Below are 17,612 nucleotides of genomic sequence, written 5' to 3'. Positions count from 1 at the left end.
TATAAGAACCATGGTCATGAAGGGAAAATATACTAACCCGTTTCAATCGCGCATTTCATACCTAAAACACGCAGTTCGGTAAATGTGTACTATGGATATCAGACAAGTGGTAATTTATCTTCCATTGTGTACCGGTCACATTTCTTCAATACATCTTATCTTAAAAGCAATGCGTAGTTTATAGTTATTTCAACGTACACACAAACAAACTTGCTTGAACGTCCCTGGTGAAGTTCCGTTTTAGATTACAAAACCATTCTGATTGGTTGTTGTGAAAATGTTTGTCAATCGTCATTTTACCACACGTGTTCGCTAAAATGTGAAAATGCAGCAAAAATGTGAAAAATGAATAAAATAAACAGAACAGATGTAGACCAATGTACGATTTCATATTAAACATCATATTCAAGATGAATTTCATTCATCATTTTGAGTTTTAGTGTAAAATTGTGATTTTTTTTGTTTACATTTCGCAAAACATGTGCACACTGTCGTCATCTCTAGACCGGATGTTCATTAGGAAAGATCACGCCAAGTGTTTTCTGTAACGTTCACTTAAGCATAAAATATGTTGATAATCTCAGCAATATGGAATATTGAGACAATGTGACTGGTGCACGATGGTAGATAAATATCGCTTGTTCAATAAACTAGGTACACATTCACTGAACTGCGTGTTTAAAATGAGAAATGTACGATTGAAACGGGTAAGTATATTTTCCCGTTCATGACCGTGGTTCTTATAGAATACCTATCGGTAGGGTATAACATTTACAGAGGCTTTTTCTTTTGGTTTGGGCCGTGGCACTCTAAAAGTTTTGTTTTAAAACTCTTAAGAACAAACATTAGTTCCTCACAGATTGGTGTAAAACTATTAAAAACAAGAGTGCCGGATTAACAAAAAGCCTCCCGTTATCGAACTTGGCCTTATTCAAGGGCCATTATCTAAGAGTGTCTAAGACGATTTGGATGATTTTGCCGAGATAGTATGGTCATAAACATTGTCAGCAAGTTTGGTGAAGATCGGATGAAAACTATTCGACTTAGAGAGCGGACAAACCTAAATTAGCAGTTGTTCAAGTCATTTAATTGCCATTTCGAAGAGTACCTGGGGCGATTTGAGCAGTTACTGAACTTGACCGAAATATTATGCCCAAAAATCGAGGGCTCTACGCGAAACTAGTCTATCTGCTTCTATTTCTATATACACTTAGACTAGTTTCGTATTGAGCCCTCGAAATATTGTCAGCAAGTTTGGTGAAGATCGGATAAAAATTGTTCGACTTCGGGAGCGGACATGCTTTGGACGCCGACTGCCCGTCCGCCACTCTTTCAGAGACGGGCGTTTAATGTTGTATAATCAAATTTTAAAACGTTCCTTTGGAAGCAAAGAATGCAACAAAGAAGAAGAATAGCAGACTAGGTTTGATTGAACTTGTTCTTGAGAGATAATGAAATATGCCAAAAAATACACTTACCATTTTTTAATTTGTTGTATATATCTTCTTTGCTTTTTTGTTTTAGTCTTCTAATCTGCACTTATACTTTAAACTCTGGCTCCCCCTATTTGTTCTGCAACTTCACCCCATTTTGATGCAATTGCTTTCACAAATGCTCAAAGAGCAAAAAATTTTTAAAAAATTGAAGGGATGCATGCTCAGTTCAGCTGGGTATATGGAAACATTGTGGGTCCAGACCTCTTTCACCTTTGGGTGTATATGAAACATTGGGTACAGACCTCTTTCAACATTGTGTATATGGAAAAATTGTGGTCGCAGACAGAAATGATTGGTAAGTAAACACACCATAAATTTGTATTTAGAAACTATTTTCCAGTAATCCAACTGCACTTTTTAAGCCAGTTTTTTTTTAACTTTACAGTTGAAGGCAGTAACTCAAATTAAAAAAAAAAAACACATACACACAAATGCCTTGCTTATTCTATTTTGGGTAAATTACAGGGTTTGTTTTCGCAGAAATTTTTACTAAAACAGTTAAGAAAGAAATCAAGGTTTTAGGTTTCTATTCAGGTATAATGATATACTACACCAGCAGCCTAGTAAAAATATTTGATTCATACCAGATATTTTCTGTTCTGTTCTTCCTCTTTCTATCATTTGTCCCTCTACCCTTACAGTGCTGGACACAATTGATTCTGTCTTAGCAATTAGTGCGGATCATGATCAGCCTACACCATCCTTGCAGTCTGATCAAGATCTGCTCTGTTTGCCATTCAGTCAGTATCTTTTTGGTAAACATCTCTATTAACAGTTAAGATAGACAAGTGCATGATAAAAATTTAGCAGGGTAAAAATAATTTAAGACTATCGGTAAACATTTTCATTTTTCCTTTCTGTTCAACAAATTTGCATTACATGCATTGATTTTGTAATTATTCAGATATGCAAAATAACAGGGGAAATTAATTTCAAGGAAAATCAAAGTGACATAAATTTTGAACGCCAGTTATTTTAGGTATTTTTTTCTTATTTAGTCTAAACCTTTTACTTACAGACATAGATTCGCTTCCGAATATCATTGCATGAAATTTCATAATAGGGAACTTAGTTTCAAGTTATAAGTTAGGAGTTTTAGATGATTATCATTAAATTGTAAAATTGCTTCTCATAATATATTTCTTTCTAAACATTTTGAAAAGTGTCTCTTCTTTTGTAGTGTGAAATAACAGTAAAGCAGAATGGCTACAGACAATTAATTCAAAATTGAAGAGATGCAGGTTTTTGTTCAATATGGTGTATGAGGGAACCATGGTGGAAATTTGGATTTCATGGCAGTCATAGAAATATCTAATCAGTAACCAGATAATTTTTGTTAAGAATAGTTTACCACTTAAAAACTGCATTTAGAGTTACATAAAGCTGAATAGGTACCAATTCTTAAAAAGCAGCAATATATATGTTAAATCTTCCGTAAAACAGATTTTACAGTTGAAGGGAGCTAACTCAGTTTAAAAAATATATACTAAAATGCACTTGCTTTCATAGAAATTTTCACTTACAGAATCTTATCAGGTTTCTAGTTTTGGATTGAGTATGACTACACTGGTATTTTAAGAATTGATGGATGCTTTCATAACTACAGTAAATGCAGCAAGTAATATTTTCATACCAATTAACCACTACCATACCGTATAATATTATTTCTACAGGTCTGTTCTACAGTGATGTGTGTACCAGTCTGTCAGACTATTGCGTGTCTGTCCAGTTGACAAATTCGCAATAGATTCGTAGATTCTGAAATAATTTGGCAGGGTTTTCACAGTTACAAAGACAGATTGCAGAAGATTTGAGGTAAGTTTGAGTCGACTATCAGGGCTTGAGCGAGGGAGCGACTTGAGCGAAATAGTCGCTTTGTAGCTCCTCACTTCGCTCTAATCTAACATCAAAGCGAAATTCAAGTCGCCCAATTTTTTTATGCACACTCCTCCATATATCCGCTATCGGCCTGTTGACACTTGACTGGAATACACGATGGCATAATTTAAGCTCCGCCTACATCAGATTACGGAAAGTGCGAAAGTGACACTTGTTTTGTAAACTGACTGTTGATAAACAAAGCAGTAGGGATTTATATTACATAAGTTTTGACCTTTAGAAAGTATCTTACCGTGACTAGCTCCAGTAATTTCCTTAAATCCACTTAATTTTACTCGTATTTTTCAAAACCCCAACTTTAGAAACATAATATTATCACTGACACTTTCTGTGACTAAAATAACGTAACTGAAATTTACGCAAATTTTTGACATCTGCCATCAGAAACTGGGTTAAACCTGTTTGACAACTGTTTCTTTTAATGTGTGCCGACACCAGCATATCAAAGAGTCACCAGCAGATCAAAGAATGTATTCCGTGTGATGTCATAGTGATGTCACTGCTTCCTATTCAGTGACATGTATTTAATTCACACACATGTTATATAAAGTGACTGACTTTAAATGCAAAGCACTGGGAGCTTGATTTATTTTTTTGCTGATATGGAATTATTTTTTTTAATTGTATTCATATTTAAAGGGTTTTCTTGGTTTGTGCAATCATTGCAAGAGTGAAAAAAACTTAAATTTGCAGTTCTTAAAATTCAGAAGGTTTAAAATGATAAGAAAACAGAATCACTGACATTTTCAGTGAATTTGTTATTTACTTTAAATTAATATACTTTGTAAACAAAGACAGGAAATAATAAAAATAGTTACGTTATAAATATTAAGCATATTTAGTTCCTTTTTCAACTTGCATGTCATGGTGCTAAAATCTCGCCACTTCTCCCTAAAATCTCTCCACTTCTCCCTAATCTTAGCTGAGGGAGAAGTGACTTCTCCCAAAAATCTTAGCCTAGCTTAAGCCCTGACTATACAAAGTGTAGAGAGCTGTACTACTCAACCTGGCATTGGCATCCTTCTGTGTATGCACTTAGGTTAATGTTTTGATGCACTTTCTCTTTATCACTATAATTACTGTGAAATCATTAATATTTGTGGGGGACTAATTTTCGTAGATTTCGTGGTCGAATGAATCTACGAAATTTAATCCCAACGAACAAGTAAAATTCCCATTCATTTCATGTTCAAAACTTGAAATCCACGAATTCATATTCCCACGAAATTGCCGTTTTGACCAAAACCACGAAATTTCATGCCCACGAAATTAAATGATTTCACTGTACTTGATGGATTTGTTTCAATTTTTAAATGGTTATTGCTCATCACCACTCACATCATAACTCTCTCAGCAATATTTCATGAATAATCCCCCTTTTACTTAGAACGTTTTGATGCACTTTCACTCTATCTCAGGTATTACTAAATAGATTTGAATCAGATTTGAAATAGTAATTCTACCTTATCACCCATATCTTTTGACAGTCAAGGTCCATAACTCTGGTACCAATATTTCCTGAATTATGCCCCCTTTTACTTAGAATTTCAGGTTAGATTTTTGATGCACTTTCACTCTATCTCAGGTATTACTAAATGGATTTGATTCAAACTTTAAATAGTTATTCAACATCATCACTTATATCATATGACACAAGGGCCATAACACTTGCCACAATATTTCATGAATTATACCCCTTTTTATTATGTATTTCAGATTCAAAGTTTTGATGCTCTCAGAGCTCCAGATAAGATTTTAGCTTAAAGGGTATTTTACCACCTAGTTTTTTTTTCTCAAAGGGTATTTTACTTCTAGATATTTTTTTCAAAAGCGTATTTTAGATTTTCTAAATAATCTTTCAGTATTTGAAATCATTTACAGGGTAATAATAATAACTGTTTGTATCATTTTCTGAAAATCATGTGCTCTGCTGATGTGCCTTTGTCGACCAATGCTGTTTTCCTGAATATTCTTGAGCCTTCATTCAAATAGTTTTAACATTTTGTTAACTGTAAACATTACATCTTACACTACATCTTAATTTCAGTTACTGTATGAGACAGCATTTATGTTTGTTGTACTCGATTACAAAAAAGATATGCTTGATTTACGACAAAATTGGATTACACACTTAAATCGAGTAATCTATGTATCCCATTTTTTTCAATGTGTACCAGTACCATAGGTTTGATTTTAATTGCGTTTTTCGTAATATCAAAACGTATATACGCAAATACGTATCTTATCTGGAGTTCTGATGCTTTTTCACTCTGTCTCAGACATTACTGAATTGATTTGATTCAAACTATATGTAGTTGTTCCACCTTATCACCCACATCGTTTGAATTAAAGTCCAGACTGTTAACACTTTAGAGGCCAAATTTTTGGCCCAATCTTAATGAAACTTAGAATGTTACCCTTAATAAAATCTTGGACGAGTTCGATATTGGGTTACCTGGGGTCAAGAACTAGGTCATTAGGTCAAATTAAAGTAAAAGCTTGTTAACACTCTAGAGGTCACAATTTTGGCCCAGTTTTAATGAAACTTGGTCAGAATATTACCCTCAATAAAATCTTGGACCAGTTTGATATAAGGTCATCTGGGGTCAAAAACTAGGTCACCAGGTCAAATCAAAGGAAAAGCTTGTTAACACTGTAGAGGCCACATTTATGACTATATCTTCATGAAATTTGGTCAGAATGTTAATATTGATGATCTTAAGGTCCAGTTCGAATCTGGGTTATGTAGGATCAAAAACTAGGTCACCTGGTCAAATCAAAGAAAAAGCTAGTTAACACTTTAGAAGGCCACATTTATGACTATATCTTAATGAAACTTAGTCAGATTGTTAAACTTGATGATCTTTAGGTCAAGTTTGAATCTGGGTCGTGTTGGGTCAAAAACTAGGTCACAGGGTCAAATCAAAGGAAAAGCTAGTTAACTCTTTAAAGGCCACATTTATGACCATATCTTAATGAAACTTGGTCAGAATGTTAATCTTGATGATCTTTAGGTCAATAGGTCAGGTGAGCGGTACAGGGCCTTCATGGCCCTCTTGTACTAAGAATTTCAGGTTAATTTTGATGCATTTTCTCAACATCTCAGTTATAACTAAAAGGAATTGATTCAAACTTGAAGTTGTTATTACAGTCATAACCCATATAATATGACACAAGGTGCAGAAATCACTCTTTCACCAATATTTCAAGATTATCCCCCTTTTTGCTTAGAATTATATATATGTAATGTTTTGATAAACTTTATCTTTACCTCTCTTATTAATACTTTTGACACAGACTTAAGCTACTGTCCAATATCTTTATTAGCTCGACTATTCGAAGAATAAGTAGAGCTATCCTACTCACCACGGCGTCGGCGTCGGCGTCACACCCTGGTTAAGTTTTTCGTACCAGTCCACATTTTGACAAAGTCTTTTGAGATAAAGCTTTGAAACTTTCAACACTTGTTTACCATCACCATGTCCAGTTATAGGCAAGAGTATATAACTCTGTCAAGCATTTTGACTGAATTATGGCCCCTTTTGACTTAGAAATCTTGGTTAAGTTTTTCGTACCAGTTCATATTTTGGCAAAGTCTTTTGAGATAAAGCTTCGAAACTTTCAACACTTGTTTACCATCATCATGTCCAGTTGTAGGCAAGAGTACATAACTCCATCAAGCATTTTTGTTGAATTATTGCCCCTTTTTTACTTAGAAATCTTGGTTAAGTTTTTCGTACCAGTCTACATTTTGACAAAGTCTTTTGAGATAAAGCTTTGAAACTTTCAACACTTGTTTACCATCACCATATCCAGTTGTAGGCAAGAGTACATAACTCCATCAAGCATTTTGGCTGAATTATGGCCCCTTCTGACTTAGAAGTCTTGGTTAAGTTTTTCGTACCAGTTTATATTTTGTGTAAAGTGTTTGACATATGGCTTTGAAACTTTTATATTTTGTTCAGTATTATAGTCTCTATCAATAGGCAAGAGTACATAACTCTGTCATCTTTTTTGGCTGAATTATGGCCCTTTTTGAACTTGGAAATTGGTTCTGTTTTCATATATGTCCATGTTTTGTCAAGACTATTTGACATATGGCTTTTAAACTTTAAACACTTGTTTATCATTATGATTTCCATCTGCAGGCAAGAGTACATAACTCTTGACAACTATTTTGGCTGAATTATGGCCCTTTTTGGACTTTGACATTTTTGTCAAAATATTTGAACTGTGGCTTTGAAACTGTTAACACTAGTATACCAACATGATTTCCATCTGTAGGCAAGTGTACATAACTCTGTCAACTATTTTGACTGAATTATGACCCTTTTTGGACTTGGAAATTAGTTAAACTTTTCATACAAGTCTGTGTTTGCCTAACATATAACTTAATAACATATTTGCCATCATGGTCACACATTGCCACTTAGTGCAAGACTAATCGAAATCCACAAATACAGGAAAAATTTTTGTTTAATCCATTTTTTTCCTTTGTCTGAAAATCTATGGAAATATTTTGACCCCATTCTTCAATCAATTCTTCGAATAGTCGAGCGCGCTGTCATACGACAGCTCTTGTTCTTTTTGGAGTCATTAAACAGCTCCAGCTTCCTCAGATGCGGCCAGTTTCAGTATCCAGTTTCCCTATCCAGTTTCCCTATCCAGTTTCATTATCCAGTTTTACTATCCAGTTTCCCTATCCAGTTTCAGTATCCAGTTTCAGTATCCAGTTTCAGTATCCAGTTTCCCTATCCAGTTTCAGTATCCAGTTTCAGTATCCAGTTTCAGTATCCAGTTTCCCTATCCAGTTTCAGTATCTAGTTTCATTATCCAGTTTTACTATCCAGTTTCCCTATCCAGTTTCAGTATCCAGTTTTACTATCCAGTTTCCCTATCCAGTTTCAGTATCCAGTTTCCCTATCCAGTTTCAGTATCCAGTTTCAGTATCCAGTTTCCCTATCCAGTTTCAGTATCCAGTTTCAGTATCCAGTTTCCCTATCCAGTTTTACTATCCAGTTTTACTATCCAGCATCGAAATAGTCGAGGGTGCTATGTCCTGTGACTGCTCTAGTTCTTCATTAGTTTAAAGTCGTTTTCAGTTCAACTGAGCACAAAGTGCTCATTGTGAGCTTATAGGATCATTGGTGGTCTTTCATCCATATATCATCCAAAATTCTCTATCTCCTTTTAACCATTATGCCTATTTCAACCAAACTTCACAGGATTGTTTCTTTGCTTTGGAGGTCTTATTTCAGATTTCAAGACTATCATTATACTGAGTAGCAGAATTCTTGTTGCAATGGCAACTAAAAGGAGAAACGTTATAATATTCTTCCCAGAAAACATTTTAAAATACTACCCTAGAAATTTTCCTTGGGTGATCTATACGAAAAAAACAACAACAAACAAACAAACAAAAAACAACACATAGGTCCAGGCTAATGTTCCTAATATAGTTATATGGAAAACTTTGGAAGATCTTTTCTGAAACTGCTTGTCCAGTTTTAAAATAATTACACAGAAGTTTTCTTTATGTTACCATTTCCCAATTTCCTTCAGATCATTCTTTTGCATTAAAAAAATGGGTGTGGAGTGGGAGAGGGGCAGGCTAGTGTGGAGTGGGGAAGGGTGTAGGTTAGTTTTCCCAGTATTGATGTATAGAAAACTTGGAAAATCTTCAGCTTTGAAACAGCTGGCTTCATCTGAAAATAATTTCAAAGCAATGTTCTTTGTATGGCCATTCACCAAATACCTTCAAATAATTTTGTTTCGTTAAAACTCATGACTGCTAGGAGGTGTGGCTAGTTTCTCATAAAGGCTGTACCTAAAATTGTTAAAAATTTCTCCTTTTCTTAGTTCTTGGCTGGCACTCTTCAAATTCCTTCACGCTATATTGATTTAAAAAAATATGGTTATCTGGGGTCATAGCTAGTTTTCTCTCTATGTCTTTAAATAAACATAGTTATCTTCTCCTAAACTTCTAGCTCAATTTCAAAATAATTTGGCTGCAAAATTCCTTGTTTTGTTAAAGAATAAGACTGCCAGGGATGGGGCAAGTTTTCCCTATATGAAAAAATTGTAAAACTGTGAAAAGTACTTGTTTGATTAGAAAACAATTTCACTACAATTTTCTGAGGGTTATCCTGTATCAAATTCCTTCAAGCCACGTTAACTTGTTAGTTTTCTCTATGTGACTGTGTGAAGGACTTTAATTCAAAATCTTCTCTTCTGAAACTGCTGACCAAAATTCAAAATAATGAGGACAACAATGACTATATAATTTACCCGCCCACTTAGCTCAGTAGGTAGAGTGCCGGTCTACGTATCGCGGGGTCGTGAGTTTGATCCTCTGTTGAAAAATGGCGTTAAACCCAAAACAAACAAAATTGAAAATGTTCAAGAATGTATACGATAAAAGATTAGGTATACAGAAGAAGACATAAGTAAACAGCAACACTGCATAAACAATTCCTGAAAGTAAATGAAAGTAATCAATACCAGACGCATAGGACTGTTGTAGTTTGTTGCCCGCTGGACAACCACCATTTTTAGCTCCACTATATGGAGAATATGGGAATGCTATTCTACTCACCCCGGCATCAGCTTGAGTTTTCTTGGTTTAAGTTTTTCAGCAAATTTTGTTTTTCTTTGTCACTATTGCTTATATCTTACTTGAACTTCACAATAACATTGTTCAGCATGCACACAAGGTATGTGCAGAGGAAATAGGAACAAGATCACAGTTACTTGCCCTTGGTAGACCACAATAAGGAAGTGGTAACATAGAAAATAGTTCCTGTTTGATGGTGAATACAAAAATGCATTAGTAAATTTTTGAGTGAAAAACCTGCAATAAAAGGATAGCATAATTTAATAGAGGAGATATAGAATAATTATAGGTTATTAGCTTTGTATCGGGAAATATGCCGAGTTCTTCAGTGGAAATATTGCGCGACTTTAGGAGCGCAATATTCTTCCGCTGAAGAACGAGTGCATATTTCCCGATGCAAAGATAATAACCTTTTTATTACATACGCATCTACATGCAAAAATATTATGTAAATATCATAAATATATTCAATAACTTGAATAGGATTGAGAATACTGAACTAATTAGAAAAAAATAGTGCAACAACACACACTGAATTAAGTCACGCACCCGATATGAAATTCAGGCGTCAGTGTATGGAAAAATATTGACATTTCCAGTACAAGTGTACAGAAACGGGGAACAGAAACAAGTATGTAATAATAGGTGCATATACAATTTGACAGAATGTGAATGTCAGAATATGCTTAACATGACTTTTTGATAACACCAGTTTTGCCTGTTTGCGGCCATCTAGAGAGTATTCTTCATACGCTTGTGATTTGGTTCAAAACGGTTGAAAAAAAGAGCCATTCAAACCATATGTTTATTATGGCTGGAATTTTTTCTCTTGAACACTTGAGTTCAGGTATTTTGGTGGGTTGGAATGCATGCAAAAATGCATTAGTGTCCATTGCCTATATAGAACATATAGTAAAAATAACTTAGGTCTTAGGCCTGATTTAATGGAAAAATTCAGAAAGTAAATTGTCAATATTTTTGTTATTTTACAAACTGCATGGCTGTAATTTTGATGTAGAATGGCTGGTTGACATAGAAATCTGGAAATTACTTGAATTAATTATTACAATTGCTGCAATAGCTTCAGTTTGAATCCTACTTTCAGCTTACATATTTCTGAAAATTTCTAATTTTGCAGGTTTTTATGCATAAAATGCATTTGTATAAGTTCTGTGTTTGAAACCGTTTGTGGAAAACAAAATGGTGTATTACAAATGCAGCCATGGAATTTTAGAAATTTGAGCTGCGGCCGAGGAAATTTGACCTAGAGTAGGATATTATATATGAGCCGTGCCATGACAAAACCAACATAGTCAGGATCCATGCTGTTCGCTTTTAAAGCCTACTGCAATTAGAGAAACCATTAGCGAACAGCATGGATTCTGACCTGACTGCGCGGATTGGTTTTCCAATGGCATGGCTCATATATATTTCTATTCTTGTTTACATTAAATTGCTCTTTTGGATACTTGAATTTACACAGTACACACAGTCTGAATAGAGAAATATGTGTAATCATAATCTGTGCAAGAAAAAATCAGTTTACGGACTTGAAATTGAACAGATCAGGCCTGAAATTGGCATAATATTATTTCAATAGATTTTGAAGGAAAACAGGCAGATTTTCACACACTAGACTTGAATATTGGTTTTCTTAAATGCTAAATTGAGCATAAGTCTTCATATTTGAGGTCCTGAATTGTGTGTTTACTTATTTTGTTGGATTTATTGTATTTTCAGTACCCAAAACCCTGAAATGAGAGCACTTGCACAATGTGAAGTTTGTCGCATTGAAGGGGATTCACCGTCTTTGTGTATATAAGTCTACAACTTCTCAGATTTGACTGAAGACAATTGTTTGGTGTTGTGAATAGGTAAATAATTCCTATGTAAATACTTTTAATAAAAGTCATGTACTTTTCCATGATACTGTAAAATTTAATAGACTTCGTTTAAATTGCAACGGCAATTGAAAGACAGGTAGAAATTAGAATTATAGTGGAGTAACATTATTTCAGCCAGTTTTAACATAATGACTACATTCTGAAGCATGTGTGGTAGTGAGATTACATTAGTAGTCTGTTACTTTGAAATTGGACAGGATTTTGTTTCTAATAATTGGTACAATAAGCTGCATTCCAAGTGAGAATTATTAGGTCAGATTGCAGCCAATTTTTAGCTACAATCTGACCTAATAATTCTCACTTGGAATACAGCTTACTGTACTAAATTTTACCTGAAAACAGTTAACATTGCTTCAGATCTGGAAGTCAGTAAAGCAATTTGAACAGACATTGTAATTGATACTTTTGTTATTCAAAGTGTTTGTTATGACACATTTTACATACGTAAGACTTGATTTTTAGGTTTTATGTTACATTATGACAGTTTCAGTATGGGAAAGTGATTATGATGTAAATGTTCACAGAAAAGTTGCTTAAGGGACACTTTTCTACATCTCACACTTTCTTTGTAGTCATATTGTTTTGAAAATATATTTTGCACATACATGCAGTCATTTAAACTGAATAAGTATTCAATCTGAGATATTATGACTAGCTTGAGTCATATTTCAGATATGGTTTGGCTGCAGGCTTTCCAATCACACAGAAGATACTGGTTCTATCACAAGAAGGGTCACATCAATTGATATTAGTCACTGGAAAAATTTGAAGAACCAGTTGTAGATTCTCAGGGGTATTTGCAGAAATTTAGCCAGTTTGGAACATTCAGCAGGCAGTGATGTACATTAAATTCATTCTTTATATAGATCTGGGCTGTTTTTTGCCAGAAAGCTCCGCTGTGATACGCAACTTAAATTTCACCTTAACACCAAGGATTTCTTTATTATCACTAAGTCTTTCATCACTTGTTTCACTTGGTCATAATGGCTGTCTGGTTTTGTGTAATTTCACCTTAACAGGCAGGGATTTCTTTATTATCACTAAGTCTTTCATCACTTGTTTCGCTTAGTCATAATGGCTGACTGGTTTTGTGTAATTTCACCTTAACACCAGGGATTTCTTTATTATCACTAAGTCTTTCATCACTTGTTTCACTTGGTCATAATGGCTTGTCTGGTTTTGTGTAAATTTCACCTTAACACCAGGAATTTCTTTATTATCACTAAGTCTTTCATCACTTGTTTCACTTGGTCATAATGGCTGTCTGGTTTTGTGTACTTTCACCTTAACACCAGAATTTCTTTATTATCACTAAGTCTTCATCACTTGTTTCACTTGGTCATAAATGGCTGTCTGGTTTTGTGTAATTTCACCTAACAGCATGGATTTCTTTATTATCACTAAGTCTTTCATCACTTGTTTTCACTTAGTCCAGCTCTGCTATCAGTCACAGACAGAACAAAATTGAAAACTGAGAAAGCAACTGTTTGAACATTCAATGTTTTAACACATCACATCACACAGTGGAAACAGTTGCTACAATGCACAATTCTGATACAACACTGAGATATGTCTTAATATATTCTTTGCATTAAAAAGGAATTATCTTTTATGTACATCATGTGAGTAAATATTCTTCTTTTGTAGAGAAATATATGAGGTAGGGCTCTGCAGTTTTCCATAAACACAACAAGAAGTTTACATTTGTTGCACAGAGTTGTGTCTCACATGTATGGAGTTGAAGGAATAGTTACAGGAAAAGGGTACAGAATATGTAAGAATATGGTATGTTCCTGCTGAAAAAAAAAATGTAAATGAATCAATACTATAGGTTTGACTGTACAAAGTATACAGAGAGTTATTCTTGTCTCTCTGGCACCGGCTTTCATGTCCAGCTTAAATGCTAAAAGTTTCCTGAACTTCTACTTCGTCTGTGTTATTACTTGATGGCTTAATTCACTGAAAATAGTAATTCCTCACAACACATGCATCATATGAAACTAAGACCATAAATTTCATATCAGTCTTTCCTCAGTCATGCCCTCAATTAAACAAATTTTCGGGATGAAGTTTTGATAAATTTTTTTCACATGAATAATGCTTTGAAGTGCCTTGTGATTGTTTTATGAATTATATGGATAACCAAACACCTACATGTACATGTAGCATTTAAGATTAAGAAGAGGTAAAAAGTAAATAGTGTCCGATTCATGTCCGATCCATAACTGCCATTCTTCAAGGGATTTTTAAATTGATTGGCAAAAAATTTTTTACCGTAATGGGGCAATGAGTCATGTGCAAGTCTCAGACCCCAAGCACCAAGGGCAAGGTCACACTTAGAGGTTCAGTGTTCTCATTGCATGTTTCTAGTCCAGTCATCCATAGGGGATTTTCAAATTACCTGGCACAAATGTTCCATTTAATAAGTTGATGTGTCACTCTGTATACCAACATCCCTAGCTCAAAGGTCAATGTCACAGATAGAGGTCAAAGGTTAACTTGGTCCTTTTCTTGTCCAGTCCATAGCTCTGCCATTTATAAAGGAATTTTAAAGTAATTTGGCACAAATTTTCCCTATCATGTCGTTGATATATCATATGCAAGATCCAGACTTCTAGCTCCAAGGTCAAGTTCACACATAGAGGTCAAAGGTTAACTTGGTCCTTTTCTTGTCCAGTCCATAGCTCTGCCATTTATAAAGGAATTTTAAAGTAATTTGGCACAAATTTTCCCTATCATGTCGTTGATATATCATATGCAAGATCCAGGTTTCTAGCTCCAAGGTCAAGTTCACACATAGAGGTCAGAGGTTAACATGGTCTTGCTTCTTGTCCAGTCCATAGCTCTGCCATTTGTCAAGGAATTTTAAAATCACTTAGCACAAATATTCCTCATTAAGAGTCAATGTGTCATGCGCAAGACCAGGCCACTGTTTCAACAGTCAAGGTCACAGTTAGATGTTAACTTGACTTAAAACAGTCACAAAAACAAATTATTTTGTTGCATGTAAGACTCAGACATCTAATACAAGGTCAATGTCACCTATTTGGATTTTTGGTAATTTTTGTCTGCTCAGTAACTTTTTGATGCAGTGGTGTTGGTATAAATATTCACCATTACAAGACATGGTGTCATATTTACAAATTCGAGGTCACAGGCACCCCAGTTAATTTCTTTTTTCTGTTTGTACATGAAATTACTTCCCTTTTTTATGATAAAGTACAATACATATGTATTTATATCAGTTTTCCCAGTAATTTAAAAATGAAAGTAAGATACTTTGTATTGATAGACTGCTTAGTACCGTATAAACGTCATGTATTTCACTTGTTTATTAATTACCTCCCTTTAATATAACAAAATATTTCATTTTATTTTAATTAATTTCTTTTCTTATTTAAAGATAAAAAACAGTAAACCATTACAATGCATGTATTAGCATTTGAAAGCATTCACAAATTATAGATTTCCAGACATTTTCAAACTACATAACGTCTGTGTGAATTTTCTGATATGTAGTTTTGATTTACTTACATCTATAGTATAGAAGAAGACATTGTGATTGCATGCAATATGTTTTGTGAAAAATGTCCCTAAGCCAGGGCTACAAATTTTTGTTGTTTTCTACAAGTAACTGATAACTTCTTCACATGATCTAGGGAGTAAACTTAACCTTGATGTTTTGCCTTACAGACAGCCAAACATCTTCCCCAGGATTCGATGCAGCAACCTTCTGATAGAAGGATGTACCTGTTGTGCAAAGGGTCTAAGCTGGCTTGGTGACAGGTATATTAGTACATATAAAACAGTAATAAAAATTACACAAACCTTATATGCATGTATAATTTTTAGCTCACCTATTGCTCAGGTGAGTTTTTGTGATCGCTCAATGTCCAGCATCTGTTGTCAGTCTGTCTCTCAACATTTAGCTTGTGTATGTGCTAGAGGCTGTATTTTTCAACTGATCTTCATGAAATTCTGTCAGAATGAATACCTTGTTAAAATCTAGGCCAGATTCGAAAATGGGTCATCTAGGATAAAAAACTAGGTCACAAGCTCAAATCAAAGAAAAGCATTGTGTATGAGATAAAGACTGTATTTTTCAATTGATCTTCATGAATTTTGGTCAGAATGATAACCCAGATGAAATCTAGGCTAAGTTTGATAATGGGTCATTTTGGGTCAAAAACTAGGTCACTAAGTCAGATCAAAGGAAAACCTTCTGTAAGCGATAAAGGCTGCATTTTTCAACTGATATTCATGAAATTTTGTCAGTATAAATGCCTTAATAAAATCTAGGCCAAGTTTGAAAATGGGTGAAAAACTAGGTCACTAGGTCAAATAAAAAAACCTTGTGTAAACAATAGGAGCTAAATTTTGGTCAGAATGATTGCGTTGAAATCTAGGTCAAGTTGGAATACGGGTCATCTTGGGTGAAGAACTATGTCACTAAGTCGTATCAAAGAAAATGCTTGTGTTTGCAGTAGGGACTGCATTTTACACTAAATCTTCATGAAATTTGAGCTGAATGTTTGTCTGCATGAAATCTAGGTCAAGTTGGAATGTGGGTCATCTGTGGTCAGAAACTATGTCACCCAGTAAAATTTTTAAAAAAATCTTGTGTATGCAATAGGGACTGCATTTTACCCTGGATATTCATAAAATTTAGTCGTCATAGGTTAATTTAAGTTTTGCGTGCAAATACATATAGCTATCATTAAGGCATATAGATTTGAAACCTTTTTTTAGCTCACCTGAGCCAACTGCTCATGGTGAGCTTTTGTGACCGCTCAGTGTTTGTAGTTGGGTGTTGTCTGTCTGTCAACATTTTCTAAAAAACCGCTAGGCAGAATAACACCAAACCTCGGAGGAATGATTCTGGGAAGGTCCCCTTTCAAACAGTTGAATTTCTTGCAGAAATTTGGTTTCCATGTCAGCCAAAAGAAAAATATAGAAAATCTCTTGTCGATAACCGCAAGACGTAAAGCTTTGATATTTTGCATGTTGATATCATCTTATGGTCCTCTATCAAGATTATGAAATTGTGCCCCAGGATGAAAAGAACTCTGCCCAGGGATCACAAGTTTTACATAGACTATATTGAAAAAAAAAACATTAAAATTCTTCTTGTTTAAAACCATAAAACCTAGGCCTTTGATATTTTGTATGTAGCATTGCTTTGTGGTTCTCTACCAAAATTGTTCAAAGTATGCCCTGGAGTGAAAAGAGGCCATGCCCCGGGGGGTCTCAGGTTTTTACATAGACTGATGACTGATATAGAAAAACCTTTAATTATATTCCAATTTTTCAGTCGGTTTTATTTTTGCAGTAAATCTGTTCTGTAATTTTCATTTGACATTTTACAAAGTGTTTGGAGAGCTATCCTACTCGCCCCGACGTTGGCGTCTTCCATGCCCATTTTTGGTTAAAGGCCGAGATGGTAGCTCTGGAGAATTTCCTTCGATTGGCATCTACCATTAAACTCCTGTTAGTTTCGGTCATAAAATCCTTCATCTTGCAGCATTTCATCATTATAATTTGCTCTCTAGAGCTAGCCACGGAATAACTACACCTGTATAAAGTCTTGTGGTCATTCACTGATTTTTCTGTGGAAACTGATCTAACTATCTGGGAACCTAACTGTGTAATTGTGCATTTACTGAATAGAATTGAATATACATTATAAAAATTAACAATCCT

General features: G+C 34.5%; 1 long non-coding RNA gene across 1 annotated transcript; it reads left to right on the top strand.

The window, feature by feature from the left end:
* The first annotated feature begins 2,681 nt into the window (after window positions 1-2,681).
* LOC128549462 (uncharacterized) lies at window positions 2,682-15,699 on the top strand. The gene is made up of 5 exons (XR_008367687.1): window positions 2,682-2,814; window positions 3,170-3,311; window positions 11,749-11,882; window positions 13,560-13,697; window positions 15,606-15,699. It is a non-coding gene; the product is annotated as an uncharacterized LOC128549462 (long non-coding RNA).
* Window positions 15,700-17,612: the final 1,913 nt, after the last annotated feature.

This window comes from Mercenaria mercenaria, chromosome 16 (genome assembly GCF_021730395.1).
Source record: "Mercenaria mercenaria strain notata chromosome 16, MADL_Memer_1, whole genome shotgun sequence".
In the NCBI taxonomy this organism is placed as follows: Eukaryota; Metazoa; Mollusca; class Bivalvia; order Venerida; family Veneridae; genus Mercenaria; species Mercenaria mercenaria.
Note: the sequence above shows the minus strand (reverse complement) of the source record. Positions and strands in the feature narration are given on the sequence as shown.